The sequence below is a fragment of the Saccostrea cucullata genome, unplaced genomic scaffold, assembly GCF_032062105.1.
Source record: "Saccostrea cucullata isolate Sc308-1 unplaced genomic scaffold, CSIRO_AGI_Scuc_v1 ctg1166, whole genome shotgun sequence".
NCBI lineage: Eukaryota > Metazoa > Mollusca > Bivalvia > Ostreida > Ostreidae > Saccostrea > Saccostrea cuccullata.
In genome coordinates this window covers 156,499-180,035 of record NW_026923628.1, presented here as the reverse complement: position 1 = coordinate 180,035, position 23,537 = coordinate 156,499, and the positions used below count along the sequence as shown (strand labels likewise).

General features: G+C 32.4%; 1 pseudogene; it reads left to right on the top strand.

The window, feature by feature from the left end:
* The first annotated feature begins 12,879 nt into the window (after window positions 1-12,879).
* On the top strand, window positions 12,880-22,952 carry LOC134264512 (signal peptide peptidase-like 2B; annotated as a pseudogene).
* The last annotated feature ends 585 nt before the right edge of the window (window positions 22,953-23,537 follow it).

Sequence of the window (23,537 nt, the reverse complement as noted above, 5' to 3'; positions counted from 1 at the left end):
ATTTTGTTTGTCTTTTAAACAAAAGGCCATGAAATTTACAATTTAAAAGAAGCACCATTACATATTATAATTGTACTGTATACACTTGGCATGCTTACTTTCATTACTTAATACCCAGAGACAGAGAACGGGAACAACGAAAATAAACTATTTCACTTTATCATTAGTAGTGCCCATCCGACAGAAACCCATGACACATTTAACAATTTTGGAATAGCCTCTCAATTTGTTATAAAACAATGAATTCAGTTATAATTTCTTCACAATCGAATACTAAAAGAAACTTCCAAATATAAGTTGTATTTATGATAAGGTACTAAACTTTCAAAATATTTCAAATAAATATGATTTTTCAAACAAAGCAAAATTAGATTAACTTTTAAAAGCTTCCAATCTAAGTACAAATCTAAGTAAGCTTTATTTAATCATTTAGCAACTTTCAAGCTAGATACAATGACCTTTATTTTTCAGCAAATACAATATATCATGCAAACTGTTTAGACCACACTGAATTGTTTGCTGATTTTTTCGTCTTTCTCGTTTCTTCTGGTCATGACAAGGAGCATAGGCCGGGTTAAACCGGTCATCAGGGGATGGGCGCTCCTTCAATACTAACTTATCCAACTTCTGATGTTTTGGAGATCCATGTTTCCTCTGCTTCCGATTTTTATTGTTTATAGTGACTGTGAGCTTGAATACTGTTTTTTACCTCCCTAGTATATGTAACATAATTTTATCTGATTTAAATACCGTAACATGTCCTTGCTTTATTAAATTACGCGTTCGTTATTTTTCTTCATCATTAAAAAGGCATAGACATTAATTATGAAAAATAGACAGGAAAAGAGAATTTATATACTAATTGTTATGACATTATTTTCGATTTAAATTGACTTCAGATCTCTAAGTTCACCTGATTATGAATAGGAACTAATTACAGGACAGTCTTGTTTGATCGATTTAATACTTTACTTCTGAATGGCATTTGACCCTATCGCTCATATTTTGATGTTCATAAGTGAATTGTTTCTGATAAGAATTTCAGATTCAAAGCTTGAAGTCACAAAATTAAAGTATTCGTCAACTATTGTCTGCACAGTTGTTGTCTTTAATTTGACCTTCGTTCACAAAATGCATCAAAGTCAACAGCATGGTTCAGTGCATCTCTTTTCATTTTAAGTTTTATATGAAAATACATTGTTAAAAACTAAATAACCTTTGAGAAAGAAATACCTTATACACTGTATCCTTTCTTATTCAAATCGGTCTGTGTTTCATGCCATGCCTCTAGGTCAAACACATTTAAAAATTTTGTCGAAAGTTCTCTTCTTTTTCTTTTTTTTTTTTTTGAGGGGGGGGGGGGTTACTTTGACGATATCGACACAAAGAAATATTCAGTGTTTTTTCATCTTTAGTTTAATCATCGGGCAGTGTGAATTTAAATTTGTTAAAATCTTGATCTCTGGGCTAGAGGGATGCGCTACGAGATAGAATTTTATAGAGGTATATATATATTTTTTAAAAAAAATGCTGTAATCATGAATAGGGTTAATCAGAATATGTTATCTATATGTTACCAAGGACTAAATAGGGAAAATTGATTCAGCTGGGGGTTAGGTCGCAACGACTTGTTATGTATGAAATACTTTAAAACTATTTCGTCTAAGTCTCGTGGGTACAATGGCCTGAAAATAACACATCATGCAACCTCGTATAGATTTTCAACACTCACATTGCTTGAATAACGAAGCTGCAAAGTTCATTTCTCTGAGATTTTAAACCTTTTGTTTTTGATGTCAGTCGACTTTGCTCTGCTCTTGTTATATTGTAAGAATGGTCTTTTGAGCTTGAATACTGTTCGATATCTCCATATATTTTATTTAAAAAAAAATCTGGAAATTTATCGAACATCGAAAATGAACATAGTCCCTTATTTAAACGCTCAAAACTAAGTGCATAATTACTCAACTGCTACAAACATAAATATGCATCTTAATAAAAGAAAATAAACACCATCTTTATTGTAAAGATCTTAGAGGTTTAAGGAAGAACAGGACCTTTCGCTGAAAAAATCCTGTCAGTGAATTTTTTTTTCGTATTTTTCATATAACTGTATACAGGGAAATTTTCGCCCCCGTTTAATTTTCGCCCCTTCGCCCTACCCTCATTTGGGCAAACTTTTAACGGGGCGAATTTAAAGAAAACGGCATAATTTGTTAAATAAAACTATGAGTGGTCGAATTTAAAACGGGGCAAAATTGTTTGCATGTGTGGAAGGGCGAAAATTACAAGGAGCGAAAATAAACCTGTACACTGTATACAGTACTAATTTAATATGTACTTTTAAAACATTTTAAAACGGTCCTGTCATGGGATTTCTTGACTTATTTAAAAGATATCGCCCCACAAATACCGCCCTGTTTAGAGTTGTATTGAGTTTAGATAATTCATTTTTACGGGCCCATAACGGAGTCCATAATGCGATTTTTTACGCACAAACGATAAATATGATAGATAACACTATATAATCAAATATTTCAGAATATTCATAGTGTTTAAATTATCTGAAAGAAATTATTTTAATTTTATATAGTATTTGGGTGGGGTTATTTCTGCATTTTTCAAGGCAGCTTCAACGACAAAAACCTCAATTGGAAAAAAATTCTGTCAATAAATATTTCTGAATTTACAATTGAATGTCGGTCTTTCATCGTAATTATTTACTGCATAAATATCACAGGGTGAAGCTTACCTCAATATCACGCAGCATATTGTTGAATTCGACGTAAGCATGATAAAAACGCTTCACGTTTGTATTTTTCCGAGTGCGGGAAATCAATTGTGACGTCACACGAAAAAATAAACATTCAAAATTATCTAAATAGAGAGAATATCTGCTATCAAACACGAAAAAACATTAATTTAAAAAAATCTGCTTCAGAAATTTATCACGAAACATTGACTGTGACTTGTTTAACATTTTAAAAAAAATAGATCATGACGGGTGTGTGTACTTGATTTCGCTGCACTGAGAAATCAAACACTACGTCTATGACGTCACTGACGTCAGACAACATGGTAAAGAGAAACAAATGTTTGCATTGAACAACTTCACAATTTCTTAATGATGGCAAGATCCTAAAAAATGTTATTAATAATTTTTTTTATTAAATGTTTAAAAAACATTTTTAGAATTTAGAATAAAATCACACAAGAACTGTTGATTTTAACGTTTAACATGTATATCATTGCCGATTTTGACGTAATATGTCGTTTTAGTCATGTGGCATATGTCCTGTCTCCCCTTAAAGGACACTTTAAAGGCATTTTTTACTTAAGCATTAATGAATGCAGAACAAGGACTGCGTAAAGGCCAGAGATTTCGTATTGCGATACATTGCGATATTTCTAACTGAATTTGTCTTGTATTTAGATTTTGATTCTTGTTGCAGAAATACCATGCAAATATAATAAAATTCTATAATTTGCACAGTACAGATCCAGCATTTTTACGAAAATTGTGTATATTCATTACAAGGATTTTTGACACTGTCTCTCCTGTAATTTCTGCTCGTCCATACGTATTGTAAATATGTATATATGTACCTCTTGTACCATTTGTATGGTTTTTTGGAGAGAATAAATGAATGAATGAATGATATTTTTCAACGAAGATCAAAATATCATTTTATAAAAAGGACCTCCTGGTGGTTGTGCGAGGTTAAATACTTTACTCCATAATGACATTTGACCCTATCGCTAATATTTGGATGTTTATAAGTGAATTGTTTCTGATCAGAATTTCAAATTTAAAAGTTTGAAGTAACAAAATTAAAGTATTCTAAAACTATAATCTGCACAATTGTTGTCTTTAATATCACTTTCGTTCAAAAAATGCATCAAAGCCAACAACATGGTGCAGTGCATCTCTATTTAAATTCAATGATATATTTGAATACATTGTTAAAAACTAAGTAACCTTGAAGAAAGAAATATGTTATGCACTATATCCTTTCTTATTCAAATCGGCCTGTGTTTCATGTGTCATGTCTCAGAGTGGGTCTAGCACATTTAAAATTTTTGTCTTAAGTTTTTTTTTTTATTATTTTTTATTGGTTACCTTGACAATGAATAAAGAAATATTCAGTGTTTTTTTATCTTTTTAATTGGATCCTCGAGAAGTGTTAATTTAAATTTGTTAAAATCTTGGACCCTTGGGTAAAGGGATATGTTACAAGATCGAATTTTATAGAGGTATATATATTTTTAAATGTTGACATCATGACCCCTTTAATAGGTTTGGACACACAATATGTGATCAAAATGTTACCTAGGACTATAATGGGGAAAATGACTCAGTTGGGGGTTAGGTCCCATGGACCTGCTACATGTATGTATAAAATACTTTAAAACAATTTTTTCTAGGTCAAGTACAATGGCCCGAAAAAAGCAATAATGCATCCTCATAGAAAGATTCAGCACACATACTAGTATTGCTTGAATAACGAAGATGCAAAGTTCATTTCTCTGGAGTTCAGTCGGTTTTGCTCTGCTCATGATTTGTGTTGCAACTTATTTTACCTCACTGCTACGAACATAAATATTTATCTTAATAAAAGATACTTAACAAGATCTCTTATATTAAAGACTTTTAGAGGTTAAAAGAACACTTGAAACATATTTTTAACTAATGCATTAATAAATTCAAAACTGGGCTGGGTAAAGACCCGAGATTTCGTATTGCGATACATATATTTTCAATGTTTTTGTCATGTATTTCAATATTTTTCAACAAAAATTAATACCTTTTTCTTATCATAATAAGTTCAATTTACATGTGTACATAACTATGATAAGTAACCAAAAGAAAAATCTTGCTGATTTGATTTCAGTTGTACAATGAAATACTACCATATAACAACTTCTGTCTTACTAATGGGCTTAATCATAAATCTTTCTGTCTTTAATTTTCTTTATATTCACTATAAACCCCTGAATTCAAGCATTTTCTCAGTAAATGGATAGAACAAAAACGTATTGCAACACGATATTTTATGCCTCGGTAATCGAAGATTGAATATTAAGACCTCTGAACCTTTCACCTTGGAGTTTGACCTACTTTAAAAAAAAAATTAAACATAATTTTGAAATGGTTAGGACAAGCCTCACTATAGGGCTTTCATACCATATTACACCTAGTAATCCCAACAACTTTGATCCTTTGAGCTTGACCTTCGAGTTTGAACTGTTTTTTTTTTTTTTTATCTTTTACCTTGCCAATAACTGTTGATCTTTTAGGATTAGGGCTTTCATACCTTATTTATAGAATCCTAGGCCTGGTGACAAGACTCTTCTTAAGAAACCCAACATATTTGACCTTGACCCCGGAGTTTGACCAAGCGTTCAAAAACTTACCCTTTGTCATAACTTTTGAACTGGTGATGTTAGGGCTTTCATGTATTAAAATTGTCTTTTATAGTCGTGTACTTATCTTAATTTTCAATTAAATAAAAATCAGTAAACGACACAACTGTATTTCTTGTGAGAAGACCTTTCGTTGGGTACTAATATATTTAATTTGCATTAAAGAAAATTTAATCTTGGCTATATGTTGCCATTCGAAGTCATCAGTGTTTCACAAACACATCCTGTTTTGTATCTGTGATGCAATATACTGAATTATTATTTTGCCCAGCCCTTCAATTAAAACCAGATTTAAAGAATATATGACATTGAAATGGGAGATTGTTGAACTTAGTTGATCCGTCTGTACGTCCGTCCGTCTGTTATGCTTTAGGTTACGCATCTCTTACATGTATCCGCAACTCCTCTTATACCACTGAGTGAAATTTAATGAAACTTTCACAGAATCTTTATAACATATATATTGCCATTGTGACCTCCTTCTTTATTTTTGATCCGACTCATATTTTGGGTTTCCCGGCCACAGCAAAACATGGATTTTGTCATCAGTTATTTATAACCATATGGGAGGCGGGGGTATCATTTAGTGAGCTCATTGCACACAGTACTTCTAACTGTTGCTCATAAAATAAGAATCCTCATTTTTCTTTTTAAAGCAGTGGTTATGTATTAAACTTCCTTAGGCATCAAATACGTACACATAATAATACGATCACGATTTATCTCCGTGAGAGGGTTGACCTGAGATAAGTGTTAGTATAACACAACATTCCACGGGTCAACATCCAGACCGCTGATAAAGTACACACTGTCGTTATCTACACATAGCTCTGTATGGCGGACCAGACAGGCAGTTATTGTCATACCTAAGTTGATATTTAAAATGTGACTGTGACGTAAACCTTCTGTTTGTTTTGTCCAATCTATATAGCTATGAGTTGAGCTAATTTCCCTTACAATCCATAAGATCATAAGTTGTGTGACTGTCCTTTTTTGGGGAGGGGGTATATCAATTCTTTTCTTTTAAAAAAAAAAAATTGGGGAGTTTCTTTTTTCAAAATGGAAGGGGAACTAAAACAAAAAAATAGATGTTAACAAAAGATCTAGAATAAACAGTTAAAAGAAAAAAAATGGGTATTAACCCGTTAACAATTTAAGCAGCCCTGAACTTCGTTTCCCATTTTATTGATAACTGGTCTTCCTATTTTTAGCTTTACTGGTCGAAGACCAGAAGAGCTTATGCGATAGTAAGGTATCCGTCGTCCATCCGTCCAGCTGTCTGTCCGTCGGTAAACGATTTTTCAAAATGCTACTCCTCTTACAGTTTTAGATTGCTTTCAATATAACTTAACACACAAGTAGACTATAAGATACATAATTTTGTGTATTGGTTTTTAATTTCGATGGATGGTGTTGCCTTGTATACTAAAAGTAGATTTTTTTAAATGCTTTCAAAATGTTACTTCTCCTTCAGTTTTAGTCTGATTTCATTATATTGCAGCATTCGAATATACTAATGAGATACATTATTCTCGATCGTTATTGTTTTTTTTTTTTAATTTGATGAATGATGTTGTCATGGTAAATAAAATTTAAATTTCTGTTAAAGTGTCATGGACACAGTTTCAGTTATAAATTTTAAAAAGTTTTTTTTTTCATTTTTACAAATATTCAACAAGGGTCTTTCTAATGATCATCAAAAATTTGAACGTCAGTCGTCGAGATACAAGACAGGTTTAGATCTCCAAACTTTTGTTATGTAAATAAGGACCATGTCATGTTTTTGATTACATATGTTAATATACTATTATACGTTCATTCAAAGTATATAATTTCAATAAAAAGGTAAATATTGAATTTAATTTGAATTTTATTTTGTTATTAATATGATTTTTTCTAGATGTAAATAAAAACACGGCACAAGCCTTGTTTACATTATAAAGAACTTTAAGTTCTGTATCTCGTTTGTTAAGCAACAAATGATGTTCAATTTTTTACTAATCATTAGATGATGCCTTAGATAGGATTTGTAAATATTAAGATTGGTTTAAATATTTCAGTTGGAACTGTCTCCATGGCCTTTTAAAATCATTTAAAAGGCTATCCCTACAGTTTTAGTCTAATTGCAATTCTGCCACAAAAAGAGACTAAATCAAGGATCAATATAATTCTGTTAATTGCTATTGCAAAGTTTGAAGTTCAATTGCTACTTTTCCTTTGGTGTATGTAAAAACCAGTAGAGCTGTAGTCTCGACAGAGACTTCTGGTTATTGTCCAGAATTCTCCTCAGCAACTAATATGTTTGGAATACGCCTTGTTTTACTATAAATATCTTTCAAATAATTTGTGCAGTTTTAAAAGAAAGACAAAATGTGATTTCAATACGTTATGTCACTTTTATGTCACCTTATATCTTAAATTACATTCATGTATATGGCTACTCGGGATTAAATAGGCCGAAATTCTGGATAATATACGAAGTGTATGTTAATTTTGTATTCGTTTCATGATGCAATAAAATCATTGAAAAATGAATCGATGTGTTTTAAAGGCAAGGAATTTACAAAATTTTAACTCTGCATGGAGGAGGCAAAATATGTCTGCTACTCAAGCAGACTATGTTTCGGACAGCTGGCATTTGCAATTTAGACCTTCTACAGATATGACACAGCCAACGAGCTTTGAAATGAACGAAGCAATCCAATTGGCTAAAAATGGAAACATCCTTCCGACTTTTTTCGATCATGACTCCAAACCAAAACCGCTATACAAAGGAACTTATGTGAATTTGAATCACCAAGGATCCTTTAATAAAGACCAAAATCCGGATACCCCTTATGCGCATGTGCTGCTTCAGATTCATGAGACGCATAGGACCGGAATGGACACATTGTTAGGGATTGTGCTAATGCCACGTGGACATTTACTTCCGGTTTCTCTAGTTCGGGAAGCTTTTCTAGGAAGCTTGGTACAGAGGGCGGAAGCTTGGATTGTTAAGTGAAAAAAAAATATTTCGGAATTCCTTTGGTTTTTATACCTATATTTAGCCCTGAAGCTAAACCACGCGACCCAATAGAAATCATACATTATGATTCACTAGACCCAGGTGTTATTGCAATCCAGCCGTTCTTAAATATTTAGAGAAGTCTCATATGAGAAATAGGGGCATTTTACTTTAAGCTGGGAGGATTTTGAGATTGTTTAGTAATCATGTATGTAATATGCCCACAATGGCCCTGTTCTGGAATAATAAATATATTCTATGTATTAGAACATATTTCATGCACCATCTTTAATTGGCCATAATTCTAATGTGCATCATTTTTTCTATTAAATAATAGCAATATTTTTTTTTTGGGGTGGGGGGGGGGGGGGTTATTTTGTTATTTGTGAAAAATTATTTACATTAAACAGTTATACATGTACATGTTGTTTATTTTCTCTTTCAATTCTGTTCATGAAATAAATCTTCAGATAATGAATAAAATCTATTAGTTAATTAAAATTATTTAGTCAATGATATCAGAGTATGAAAGATAAATAATTACAAAGAAAGAAGTGCTTGATTTATTCAATTGATTATAATTCTATATCTAAAAGTGTCTGCAAAAGTCCTTCCCATTAAGGCAATCCAATCCACATACATGTACCATATCATGTTAATAAACATTGGTATCTATCATTCAATGACATTCATGCGAAGTATGAAAGCCCTAGCCTAAAGCTAAAATTAAGTTCTTGCCAAGCTGAAAACTTTTAAAAGTAGATCAAACTCCAAGGTAAAAGGTCAAATTACTTGGTATCAAATGAAAGGTCTTGTCACAAGGATTAAATATGTGAAGTATGAAAGCGCTAGTCCCAACCCTTCAAAACTCATGGACAATGGTTGTTTTTAAAAAGTAGGTCAGACTCAGAGGTCAAGGTCAAACGGTAAAAGTTGTTGGTATCATATGTAAGGGATTTTCTCAAGGATTACATATTAAGTGAAGTATGAAATTCCTAACCCTTACCATTTAAAGATTATAACCAATGTTATAGTTTTTTTAATAATTACAGAAATCTCAAAGGTCAATGTCAAAAGGTTAAAGTTATTTAAATCTTTTGAAAGGTCTTGCCACAAAAAAATGCATATCTGAAGTATGAAAGTTCTAGGTCTAGTGTCTACCATTCAAAAGTTAAGCGTATGACCAAAATAAAAGTTTATAATTTTTGTGTAAAACTGTGTCAAACTAAAAGGTCAAGGTCAAAATGTCAAATTTGATGGTACCCTAAGAAAGGAATAACAAGGAAAACAAGGAATACACATGTTCTTTCTTCTTTTTTAGCTCTTCTGAGCCAAAGGCTCAGAGGGCTAATGCTATGGCCATCTGTGCGGTGTGCGGTGTGCGTTAACTTTTTAGAATATGGGCCATAACTCGAGAACCCCTGGGCCAATCAGTGTCAAATTTGTAACATAGTATCCTTGGCCCAAGGGCTACCCTTTATACTAAAAATAAGGGTTGGGACCCTTAAACAAGGGGATCTAATATATGAAAGCAAAACAAAAAGTACTGGTTGCTAATTTTTGTCCAGAACCACCAGGCAGATTTTCACCAAACTTACATACAAGGATCAGGATATGTTGAAGATTAAAAATTGTTCAATGCATGACCCTGGGGCAAAGGGCGTGGTCTCAAGTTCACTTCAAAGTTGACCTAAATTTTCAATTAATAAGAACGTTTATATTTTGCTTACTATTAGGACTAGGATCATTAAATCATGTAAGTTGATGCATCTTAGGACTTAACATCATGTTAACTCAAAAGTAGGTCACGATGACCTACTTTTTAAATTTTGTGGACATTTGTTTTAAAATTGATTTGAAGGCATATTTTGGACACTTTAAGGCCTATGATCATCAATCTTTGTCAGTTGATAAATCTTGTACATAAATGTTTAAAAGTAGGTCACCGTGACCTACTTTTGGCACTTTATGACTAATTTTTTTAAAAACATTTAATCCAATTATTTCAGACACTGAGAGGTTTAGAATCAAAATCTTGTAAGTTGATGCATAAACCTTTTTTAACATATTTTAAAAAGTAGGTCACTGTGACCTACTTTTTGAATTTTACAGGCATTTCTTTTCGAATTGTTTAACAGGCATATTTTGATTACCTTCAGACCTAGAATCATCAAACTTGGTCAGCAGATGAGTCTCGGGCGGCTTTGGAAAATGTCGACCAAAATATAGGCTACGGTGACCTACTTTCAATTTTTTATGGCTATATTTTAGTATCTTAGGTATTTATTGGCTTAGAATTATCAAACTTTGTGAGTTGATGCATTTTTTTCGGAATTTAAATGAAAAGTAGGTCACGGTATATTTTGACATTTTATGGCTTTGTTTAAGTATTTACGGTACTTATTGGCTTAGAATCATCAAACTTTGTAAGTTGATGCATCTTGGGTTTTCGGAGAATGATGTCCAAAAAGTAGGTCACACACACACACACACACACACACAAGTATACTTAGTATATATCTGATTTAATATCATCAAACTTTGTGAGTTGATGCGTCTTAGGTTTTCGGAGGTTATCAAATTGTAGGTCACATGACCTATCAAATTTTATGGCTTTATTTAAGTATACAGTATTTTTGCCTTAGAATCATCAAACTTCATCAGTTGATGCATCTTGAGCTTTCGGAGAATTATGTCCAGAAAGTAGGTCACGGTGACCTAATTTTTTTTAACCATTTTATGGCTTTATTTAAGTATATACGGTACTAACTGGTTTAGAATCATCAAACTTTGTTTGTTGCTGCATCTTGGGTTTATAGAGAATGTCGACCAAAAAGTAGGTCATGGTGACCTTCTTTTGAATATCCACAGTACTTATTGGCTTATAATCATCAAACTTTGTCTGTTGATGCATCTTGGGTTTTCGAAAATCGTCTACAAAAAATTACGTCGCAGTGACCTACTTTTGACATTATATGGCTATATTTAAGTATCTTGGGTACTTATTGGCTTAGAATAATCAGTCTTTGTCAGTAGATGCATTTTGGGTTTTCCAAGGATGTAGACAAAAAAGTAGGTCATGGTGACCTACTTTTGACATTTTATGGCTATATTTAAGTATAGCTGGTACATATTGGCTTAGAATCATCAAACTTTGTCAGAAGATGCATCTTGAGTTTTCGGGGATCACAAACCAAAAATTACATCACCTTGACCTTCTTTTGACATTTTATGGCTATATTTTCATATCTCTTGTACAGATTGAACTAGAATTGTTAAACTTTGTCAGTTGGGGCATCTTTGGTTTTCGAAGAAATGTCGACCAAAAAGTAGGTCATGGTGACCTCCTTTTGAATATCTCAGGTACTTATTTGCTTAAAATCATGAAATTTTGTCAGGTGATGTATCTTGGGTTTTCAAAGAATGTAGACAAAAAAGTACGTCACAGTGACATACTTTTAAATATCTCAAACACTTATTGGCTTAGAATCTTCAATCTTTGTCTATTGATACATCTTGAGTCCTCAGAAAACTTCAATCTTAAAGTAAGTCACTGTGACCTACTTAGGATATTTCATAGCTTTATCATTAAAAGTATCTTCAGTCCTAATTGGCTAAGAATCATCAAACTTTGACAGCTGATGCAACTTGAGTCTTATGATACTTAGGGTTTAGAGGCTTCAAATAGAAGTGATAGATTGTACAATTTATCAGAAGAGCGATTCAAGGCCCTTGGGCCTCTTGTTTATTTCAATTTCTAAAATATAATGATATTCATCTCCTATCTTGTTACTACTGCATAAGCTACAAACTTTCATTTCGTTGAGTACCATTCCATCTGCCAGCAAGGTACGTGGTGATTTGTGGTTCTAAACTCAACAAAAGTTTTTTTTTTCTAAATTGAAATGATAACAGTGTTAAATATATTTTTCGCACTCAGAATTGGTTTTAAAAATTCTATAATTTAAACTTTTTTAAAGTTTCTTGAAATCTTCTGAAATATGAAAGTCAAAGCTCCACTAAATCAAAAGTTATGGGCACCGTTATTTTTAAAGTTAAAGTTCTACATATGTAGCAGACAGATGGACATAGAGACAGACAAAGAGACAGCTAGACAGACAGAGGGACAGACACAACAAAAAATATATATACCTCCGAAGCTTCGTTTACGGGAGCAAAAAAAAAAGAATTTAACACAGGGCCGAGGCATGTAGCAACAGGGGGGGGGGGGGCACTTTTTTTTCCAAACTACTTTTTCTATTGTAAAATGTACATTGAAGGAAATGCAGTATTGTATGCCAAAAATTGGTACTGAAAGGAGTTGGCCTCTGAAAAAAGTTGGCCTCTAACAGAAGAATGTAGGATTTTCAAGTTTTTTTTTCCTTGTCAACTTTTCCAGGTAAGTAAAAGAAAAATTTTGTCTGGTTGCTTCCACCCTACTTCAAAAACGATGCCACCGCGCGTGATTATAAGAATGCTAATCTGAGATAGTCTTATGGACAGATAACTCTGTAATACCCCGAATGAATGAGAAAATCGTCAGGAGATCGAGTTGTCTTTCCTTAAATGTCAAGTGCGCAAGCTCATGAAAAGTGAAAGTGCAACAAGAAGGAAGAATGAAAACATAAACATGGAATTATCAAACACCAGACGCGGATTTACTTGTCTTCTTGTCTTAATTTGTTTTTGTGGAATCGAGAAGGTAAAGTATAAAGTTTTTCTTCGAGCTGTGTTATGAAATAATAATAAGTAACCGTACGAAAGGTAGGTCCCATATGTTAATTGTCATCATAGTCATGATCAGATGATAGTCAACAGATCAAGGTGGGAGTTGTTTTATGGCCCCTCAGAACCAGTTGATACATGTCATGTCTCCCCCAAGCTGTGCCTTTAAAGCATTTTTAGTTACATGAGAAAGTAAGAATGAGTTTTACTATTTTTAAAAGTATTGGGGGACTGTGAGTTTTAAATCCATTAAGATTAACAGTTTAACACACATCAGAAAATCATCTTTTAAACACTGTTATAAAACATGGTAAGAATATAAATTCAACTTCGAGTTCTACAACCCACCCACCCCTTCACTCATGTCAAAACAGAAGCTTATGTTAGCGATCTAAAATACAGATCATCCTCAGACAGTGAAGTTTAAAACTTTATAGTTCAAATTATTTGACACTCTCTATAAATGTATCTTACTGCACATGTAACTGGTTTTGATATTTGACAGGCAGTGCAAACCGAAATTACACATTAAAGTCACATCTTATCAACTGTATACAATTAATCCTTTTAATACAAGTTTTCCAATTTGCTCTAGTAAACATGGTAAAAAGTAAAAATTTTTAATCACATTGTTGAGATTCAAATGATTTTATTCCATTTATTTTAAAATCATTTGAAAACTGATCAAAATGTGGAGTTTTATTCCAATTCCTTTAAGCCATATCACACACTTAGTTCAGTATTGACAGGCGTTTAGGAAAAAAAGCATGGAATTTGATAAAAATTAAAAAGGCTGAATTTCCATAAAAAATCATTGAAGTGGAACAATATTCAAGCTTGATCTGTAACTCATCATGATAGTGATTCATACACCAAAAATCATCTCCATATCTGCAAGCATTTAGACAAAAAGTAGAAATCAAAGTAGGACAGACTGACAGACAGATGGATTGACAGATGCAGAGGAAACCTACCAACTGATTCACCATAAAAGGTTGGGACCAATAAACAATAATTATTATACATGTACATGTACTAGATAATTATGTTAATCCCATGTTTTACCCTTTATCCCGTTGATATAGCTCATGTGATATCGTTTTCGTATCACACAGTTGTGACGTCACAATGGGTTTGCGTTAGAGTGATGAAGTTAAATGAAGTGGAGTCCTATACAAAACAGTATCAAACATTGGTTGTGGTGTAAATAACATGGGATAAATAGAATCTCACATGATTTGTAGTTAGATATGATTTTTATCCAACTCATTGTGTGTTTTTAAACCACACAATTGGTTGGATAAAAATCATATCCAACTACAAATCATGTGAGATCCTATGTTTACATGAAGTAGAACAAGGTGACTCTAGACTGGAAAAATTATAAAATTGATCATCTTTTTAAGCGATGGTCATGTTACATAAAACAGGAAGAAAATTTTCAAATTTCTCATTTTGTGTGATACTTAAACTTCTTTTAAAATTTTCTTTTTCAATGAAGAATTTTCCATGTCTAAGTCATGCCTGAGTTTGTTTTACTATGATTCACATTCAACATTGTAAGGGGTGTATACACATTTGTAACAATAGACTATAATAATACATGTCTCGTGTAATCATCTCTTTTTTAGGTTGCGTGTGATGGCAATGCTGTGATTTTTGCCAGGCAGAATTCATCTAACAGTAGATGGGGAGACCATTTCTGTATTCTATACAATCCATTCTTCCACTCTCTCCCAGAGGAGAAGTCACAAGCTGTATGTATTATATCATGTATATAAAATGACACAAAAAAATTATCTACATTTTGCATTTTTTAAGCATATGATTGACTTAATTGTATATTGGTTAATGTCCCTCTTAAGAATTTTTCACTCATATTGAGTTGCCACAACTTGCCGATGGAGAGCTGCAAATTTTTTCCCATACATGGCACTCAGGGCCATTGAGCATTTTTGTACCAGTACCTACTGTGACATAGGACAAGGTTTATACAATCTAATCCAAAGGACTAGTCTCCATGTCCCGCAGTGAAATTCGAACCTGATATGTAAAGATCGACTCCTTACTTCGCGACTCTAGAGCAGACGATCTAACCACCGTGTCACACGGGCGACTTTAACAAAGTGAAAAGTTGATTGAATAAATCCAACACAATGACATAATTCATTCTTCAAATCTGTACATATCTATCTATATTGTATTAAATGGCAGAAATAAATTACAGATTTTATTTCATTTGATGAAGCAGGTAACAACTGGAGAGCAGTGACCATGAATGGCTAGTTCATTATGATACTTGTGCCGCCATTCTACAATAATACTGCTCAAAATATTTTTTTTTTTAAATCTAGTTTGACTAGAGTTTGTTATACATAGACTGTGTCAATAATTGTAATATACATTTATATTTACATCCACTGAATATTTTCTTCTTTATTTCTTAAGAAAACCCATTGCGTTCATCCCTGCATAAACTACATTAGGCATATCACCTGTACAGATTTCTTGATCAGTGGCCATTCCATCAATGAAACGTACAAAGACGTTCGCATCATTAACACAATAATTAATATTTTAATCCTACTTAAAATGATAATTTAAACAGATATAAATATAAACAATAAAATGTCTTTCTTTGTTTGTTGTTACTGGAATGAACGGTCGCAGCTATTGCAGAAAAAAATTACATAACCCGCTTACGCAGGTTATGTATTTTTTCTGCAACAGCCGCTTCCGTTCATTCCAGTAACAACAAACAAAGAAAGCATTTTATTGTTTAAACAAAATGCCTATTAAGCTATATAACACTGTACATTTAGAAGGAAATTATTTAATAGCAAAATTGATTTTGTACTAAATCAAAATCGCACCATACAGATGAATTACAATACAGTAAAACAGGCCTATGGAAATTTAGTCCTGATATAATTATTTGATCTAAAGACACAGAGTTACATAGGTGTACACAATTATACAAAGAAATTGATCAAGTCCTTTTTTTAGCTTATATCCCTTCTTTATTTATACAGAAGGCCTATGGCCTGGTTAACCTGTCCCAAGATGAGGGCTGTTTTTCCAGCAGTGTTTACACCAATAAAACTGATGTCAGAGGTAAAATCGTGGCGGTCTCCAGAGGCAATCGAACCTGTACGTTCACAGAGAAAGCCATGATGGCCAAGAAACACGGTGCAGCGGGGATATTGATTGTGTCAAAAAACAAGGTAGGGGCGAGAAACAGGAAGGTGTCTGGGTACCAGATAAATTTCAAACAAAGTATGTGGGTGCAGATGATGCGTATACAATTGGATTCATAACAATATTTCTGAAAATAAAACTAATTTTAAGTCTAACTTGTATATACATTTCATGTAATCACATGGCAGTGTAATTGTTTTATAAAATTAAATCTGTCTCTCATATATATAAAAATCTGCTTTACAAAGCACTTGTTTGGAAATGCTTAATATATAACAATGCTTCCAATAGTATTTTTTTGTCCAAATTTACTATGAACTCTGTATTCAAGTTGCATTCTAATTTAACTGTACAGACTGTATGATAATTTCCAGATCTACCCTGGGGCCAATCAGACAACAGATTACAACACCATCAACATCATCGTGGCCAGCATCAAATCCACAGACTTCCTAGACATTCTGGTAATTATAAAATTTTAACTTTTCTTTGTTGTTTTTTAAAATGTACATGTAGAAGATGCATCAAATAAACATGTCAGTTGATACTGCAAGTGCAAAGCATGCAGATAAATGAATATTTCAGCATTACTTATATTGTTTCAATGGACTTAATTTTGAGCTTGATAATTCTTTGTGAATTATCTCAATATAACTGAGTAGAAGTTCCTTTATTTGGTCACTATTAAAGCTTTTTGTGTCTTTGTCTTTTCAGAGAGCGGGGTCGGAGTTGGAGGTGATGTTGGTAGCTCCAGACAGCAGTGGGTTTGACCCCTGTATTGTGGTCATCTTCCTCCTGGCCATGCTGTGTATCATTGCAGGAGGATACTGGGCAGGAGTGGCCAAAACGTCAGGGTAAGGATTATTGTAAGGGGCAGGAGTGGTCAGAACCTCAAGGTAAGGATCATTGTAGGAGGGATCAAATCCTCAGCGTAAGTATCATTGCATAGGGGGTCGAAATTTTGGGGTAAGGATCATTGTAGGGGAGGGCTACTGGACAGGAATGTTCAAAACCCCAGGGTAAGGGCTGATATAACAGGGAGGGGTTCCTATTGCTGGAACCTTAGGGGGTAGCTGTAGGGTATCACTGCAGAAAGGGTTAGGGGTATGTGATAGGCAGGAGTGGTCAGAACTGCAAGTTCAGGGCTGATTTAACAGAAAGGGGTTGATATTGCTTGAACCTCAGGATAGAGAGTAAGTATCAATGCTGAAAGAGTGTGAGATAAATTCAGTGTTGTTGGGTTAGGGGATAGTTTTGCTGTTGAGAGAGTTGATGGGGGCATTTTATTGTTGGTAAGGGGGTTAATTAAGATTGAGGAAAGTAAGTACATGTATATGAAGTGGCAGGCATGGATTTGTAATTGATGCGTGAAGAGATCTAGGTAATTATTTATTACATGTATTGGATTGAGGTACAATATGTCAGTATATTGTAATGCTATGGAAATAGTGGCTTAAATTGCATATTGCTAGAAATAGAAGAAAAATGTATTCTCATTCTTATGTATGTAGGTTAATCTTACTAAATTGATGATACATAAAAATGTAAAGGATTTTGATGATTATACAAATAGCGCTTAATTTTTAAAAGGAAATGTAAATGATTTATGCATGTCACTGTTTAATAGATGTTATAACAAAAATATTATTGAGTGCTATAAATAAATTTCTGTAGTTTGAAGAAACCAAAATCAAAAGACTCTGGTAAGACGTCAGGAAGATCTGGGGAGGAAGGTAAGGGCGATGATGAGGAAGAGGAGCTCGATATCTCGGTGCCAATGATCATCGTCTTCTTCCTGTGTGTTTGTACCTTCCTCGTTCTGCTGTACTTTTTCTACGACTATCTCGGTAAGCCTTCTATGTATAACATATGACATCATACAGAGAGAACAATGAAGAAATCTATATGTTAACCGTATTTTTTATTCTATTTACACTTCTTCCTCAATTATGTTGGTATGCCACTTATATATAGCATAAAATTATATAGACTTGATAAGGAAGAAAATGTGCCCATATTTTTTATTTATTTTTGACTTAAAAAGGGGGGGGGGGTGAGGTGGGGGTAAGAGCAAAGGGATTCTCTGTGAAGCTTAAAGAACAACTAGATTCAATAGATTTTTTTCATATAGACGGAATCACTAATCGTATTGCATGTGGCAAATTTATCCAAATACTTGTTACATTTACCGTGTCATGAAGTACATGAATGTTTTCTGAAACACCACATTGTGAATGATAATTTCTTTTAAAAAGGAGGTTGAATAGTAATTAATGCATAAAAGCATCTTGAAATTCCTAATATTCAATAAGCACTAAGGGTTCAGAAATTATGGATTGGATTGGGGGAGGGGGTGGGGGGTGGTGGTTTAAGGTGATTTTTCTGACCCCCTCACCACCAACCCAAATGTCCATAGGCAAAACTCTGAATTAAATTATGGATTTGTGGTGTGGGGAGTGAGTGTTAATATTAAAGTTTGAATAGAACTTTCTTTTTCTTCACTGCTTGTACATGTATGACATACACTACATTGAGATTACATACACTTATATTAAGTCCAAAAAGAAAATAAAGAAAAGCCCTGGATCTGTTAGAAATCATGTGCATCAATTTGACCTATAGATTTCTCTGTTTTATTTTTACAGTGTATGTGGTGATTGCTTTGTTTTATATTTACAGTGTATGTAGTGATTGCTTTGTTTTATTTTTACAGTGTATGTAGTGATTGCTTTGTTTTATTTTTACAGTGTCTGGACTCTACGCCTGTCTGGAACCTCTTTGGAGAAGAATACCATGGGAGGCAAGGTAGTTAGTGGGTTTATTATTCAAAATAAAATTTTGACGATTTTTTTTAATGTAAGCACATGTACATGAATGCTGTCATATGTAGATAAAATTTTTTTAAGCCCATATAATCCACATTTATGTTAAATTCTACCAAAGCTTAACCATAGCTATTTTTGTATTTTTATAATTTGATACAATTTTTTTAAATTTCAGATTACCTGCTAACAAAATTCCATTCTTGAGACATCGGCCGTTTTACAGGGACATCATTCTGGTTTTTATGTGCTTGAGTCTAGCCGTGTTTTGGGCAATTCAAAGAAAAGAAAGGTATATAGGGAAAATTAACAGCTTTTATACTTGCTAAAAATTTATGTAGAAATATTTTGAGACACTGTATTATAGATTTCATAAATATCTGAGGCCCATTAGCAGGGTAATAAAAAATGCAGAGTTTTGATGCAAATTTATTCCAGATACACAGGTATTGATCTGCAAGTTCATTAATTTCACTTTACCTTTGAAGGAAGTGCATCAGAATTTGTCAATTCGATAATTCGTGTTTCATTACTATCATTAAATACTGTTAAAATGTAAATTAATGTAATAATGCTATTATAATGATAAACCTCATTTTTCTGATCATAATGTTACCCATTATTAAATTATTTTAGTTATGCCTGGGTTATACAAGACATCTTGGGTGTGGCATTTTGTATTAACATGCTGAAGACGTTACACTTGCCCAATCTAAAGGTATATATAATAACAAACGAGCATAATTTTTTTTCATGAACTAATTGCCAGGCAAAAAAAAAAATTCAGAGAAGAAAAAATAGAATATGGTATAAATGAAATGAACATAATAAATATGAAAATGAAATATTAACTTATTCTGGGAAAAAAATATACTAGAATTGAAAAGTTTACTCTGGTTATTTATGATATACGCTTATTTTTATCAAATATATTTTAAATTATGCCTTTGAAAACATTAATTTTTATGTTATTTTCTTCAGATCTGTGTCATACTTATGGTGCTGTTATTTTTGTATGACATTTTCTTTGTCTTTATAACCCCCTACTTTACCTCAGTAAGTCAAATCCTCCTTTTATTCAGAAACCAGATAATTTAAGCAAAATATAGGTTTAACTATTTTTACAACATGACATTAACTCAAATTAATGTAACTGCATCTATTAGGTACAATTTTTTGTCAACGAATAAAAAAATTACAAGTAGATGAACTCATTGCATAAAGAATTAATAGTTACAAGTAGCATATGAAGTATGATTGTAGATGTTAAGAAGTGTTTCAAATTATACTCCTATTTTTTATATATTAGAAAAAATGTTTTATGAAATTTCAATTTTTAGAACGGAGAGAGCGTGATGGTGAAGGTAGCCACTGGGGGGTCATCAGAGGGGTCGTCGTCAGGGGAACAGATCCCCATGGTGTTTAAGGTTCCTCGCCTCGGCAGTGCTCTAATGAACGTGTGTAATTTACCATACTCATTACTGGGGTTCGGTGACATAATTGTTCCTGGTAGGTTTAAATTTGGGAAAACGTTTTCTATGAACAAAGGGCAGTAACTCTGTTAATTTTATAAAAAATGATTTGTCCTTTCAGTTTTTCATTGCTTTATTTAATATCTTTTATTTAAAAAAACATTTTTTAATTTACCAAATCAGATCAATAGCAACGTAGTTAATGCACTCATAAGTAATGGCAATGTTTTATCTAGAATTCTCACTGAAAAAAAATTGTTTCTTAATAAATCACTAAATTCAGCATGGTTAATTCAATTTTTATGTATTTGCAATTTGTCACTTAAGGACATACGGGACAGGGCGTTACGGTTATGCCTGCTGATAATTTTAAATGTTAATGCCATTCTAAATTTAAACTTATAATATCATTATATGTTCTTAAAAAAAAATTTCAGCATGTGTTACCTGTACCATTATGATAAATAGATATATACAAATTATGAAAATTTTTGCATTAATCAAAGAAAAATGTTAAAAAAAAAATTACATAACATAAATTTCAGATTTTTTTTCATCAAAATTTGCTTTAGAACAGATGTACAAATCCATACATAGACATTAAAAGTATTACACAAAGGTCCTTCATTTAGTGGAACTCTTCAACACCAGGGAAGAAACCAATACAGTTCAAACTGTGAACTGCGTATGACCTTAAATCTCTTAATTATAATGTTAAGAAACACAATTCATAATAAATTATCTTTCCTTTTTAGGATTACTGGTCAGTTATAACCACAGGTTTGACGTGAGAGTGGGCACCAGAAAGGTTTATTTTATAGCCACGGTTATAGGTATATGTCATAATCTATTTTACTGAAGCTCTAAACATTTTGAATATCTGTATATCTGAAAATTCTGAATTTTCTAATTGCTGATAAAATTTTCCTTCTGGAAAATATTTATTTTTTGAAATCTGGCAGAACAGTTTATTTGAATGTCATTATAGATAGCAAATATAAAGGCATGTTTTCCTGATATAGTAGAATAGGTACTGTGTATTTTCTAGGACCATGCCTCTCTCACCTTTTAGATCTAGGAAAGGGAACTCTATCCAAATATTTAGATTTTTTTTGCTTTAAACATATTTTATTGAATAATACAATAAGGATTGGCCAACAGGTAAGGTACGTAATAATAAGATACAATAGCAAGTAATAATAATTTTGTTTCTTGGGTCCACTGGTCAGATATGATGCCCATTTGGTTTGGAATTTACAAATATAATTTTATCCAATCATATTTTTTGCAGCATATGCCCTTGGTCTTGTGGTGACCTTCATTGCCCTTTATCTTATGGACAAAGGCCAACCAGCTTTGTTGTACCTTGTGCCATTTACTCTTGTAACAACATTTGTGATTGGCTGTCTAAGAGGAGAAGCTGGCTCCCTTTGGACTGGTATTTTAAAACAGGTAAAAGTAAACAATTTACAACTGTTAAATTGACATTAATTTAACTCCATCCCTTTCAGATAATTCAGTATTTACATAAAAAAAACCCTGCACAGTGTGTTACCTATATAAATATAGAATCAGATGATTTTATATGATTTTTTTTAAGGAACATGCAAGCTCACAGTCCCAAACCCAAACAGGGGTGTCAGATGTAACAACCAAGGCAGATGATCAGAACAGCAGCTGTAGCTCTTCTAGTGGAGGGAGTGAGAGCAGGCTTCTGATCAATAAGTGACTAATAACGTGTGGATTCAGCAGCAAACACAGGAGAGTTAAAGATCTGTGATAATATAAACTGATTACTTTTTGTGTTTATAAAACACAGTCACACAGTGTTGTTAATGGTATAAACTGTATGTTCTGAAGAAGGGGGGGGGGGGGGGTCAACATTATTTATTGCTACATTGCAAACAATTTCACCTCCTATACTATTTCATTTTTTTTGAAATTTCAGGAGATCATTACTGTAACAATTATCTATCAAATTATTGACAAATGCAATTTATAATTTGCTACATATTTGAATCTGTCAGCAGTGGCATGGAAGATGATTTTTATTCTAGTCAGAAAGAAAAGAACATAAAGAATGAGAACAAAAACAAAATATAAAACTGAAACTCCTGAAGAAATTCTGTTATATAAACAAAATGCAAAAAAATGGCATATATTGAAAAAAAAGTTTTAATATAAAAAAAATTTAAAATAGGCTGTGTAAAATTAATAATGTATATTTCTTGTTTTTTATCGAAAGACTCCATGGAGATTGCATGTACGTGTTTGAAGTTAATTATTTTTTGTTTATAAGACTGTGAAGTGTGAAAAAAAACAGTACATTTTATTCCTTAGGATTTCTATCATTTAATTAAATATTAATTTGAATATCTCCATTATTAAAAAAATTTTTTTTTTTTTTTTTTGCATACATGTATATATATTATAATTTACTGGTAATAAATGCATTTGTTGGATTAGTTTGATTTTTATGAGCAGTTTTTCTGTGATTAAGTATAACTGCAGAACTTTTATTTCATTGATAAAAATCAAGAAACAATTTTCAAGGTGAGCTGTTTTGTTAACATTATATTTAAAGCTTGGCTTACTACTCTTTGCTGCATTGTTTAATCTTATGTGTTTATATCATAATCCAGGTACAAAACTTCATGACTGTTAATTTTTTTCATTTCAAATAGAATTTTGGTATGAAATGATTTTTTTTTTCTAATAAAAATTGTAAAATATTTAATAAGTATTTTAAATTTTTTTGAATTGAGAAGTCTTGCACCTTTTATAATAATTACATATCAGCCAGAAAGTATAATTATTTCACTATGTCTAACCTCTTATCTAGCTCACCAGGTTCACAGGTGCGTGAGAGTCAGTCAATATATCGGGTCTCAG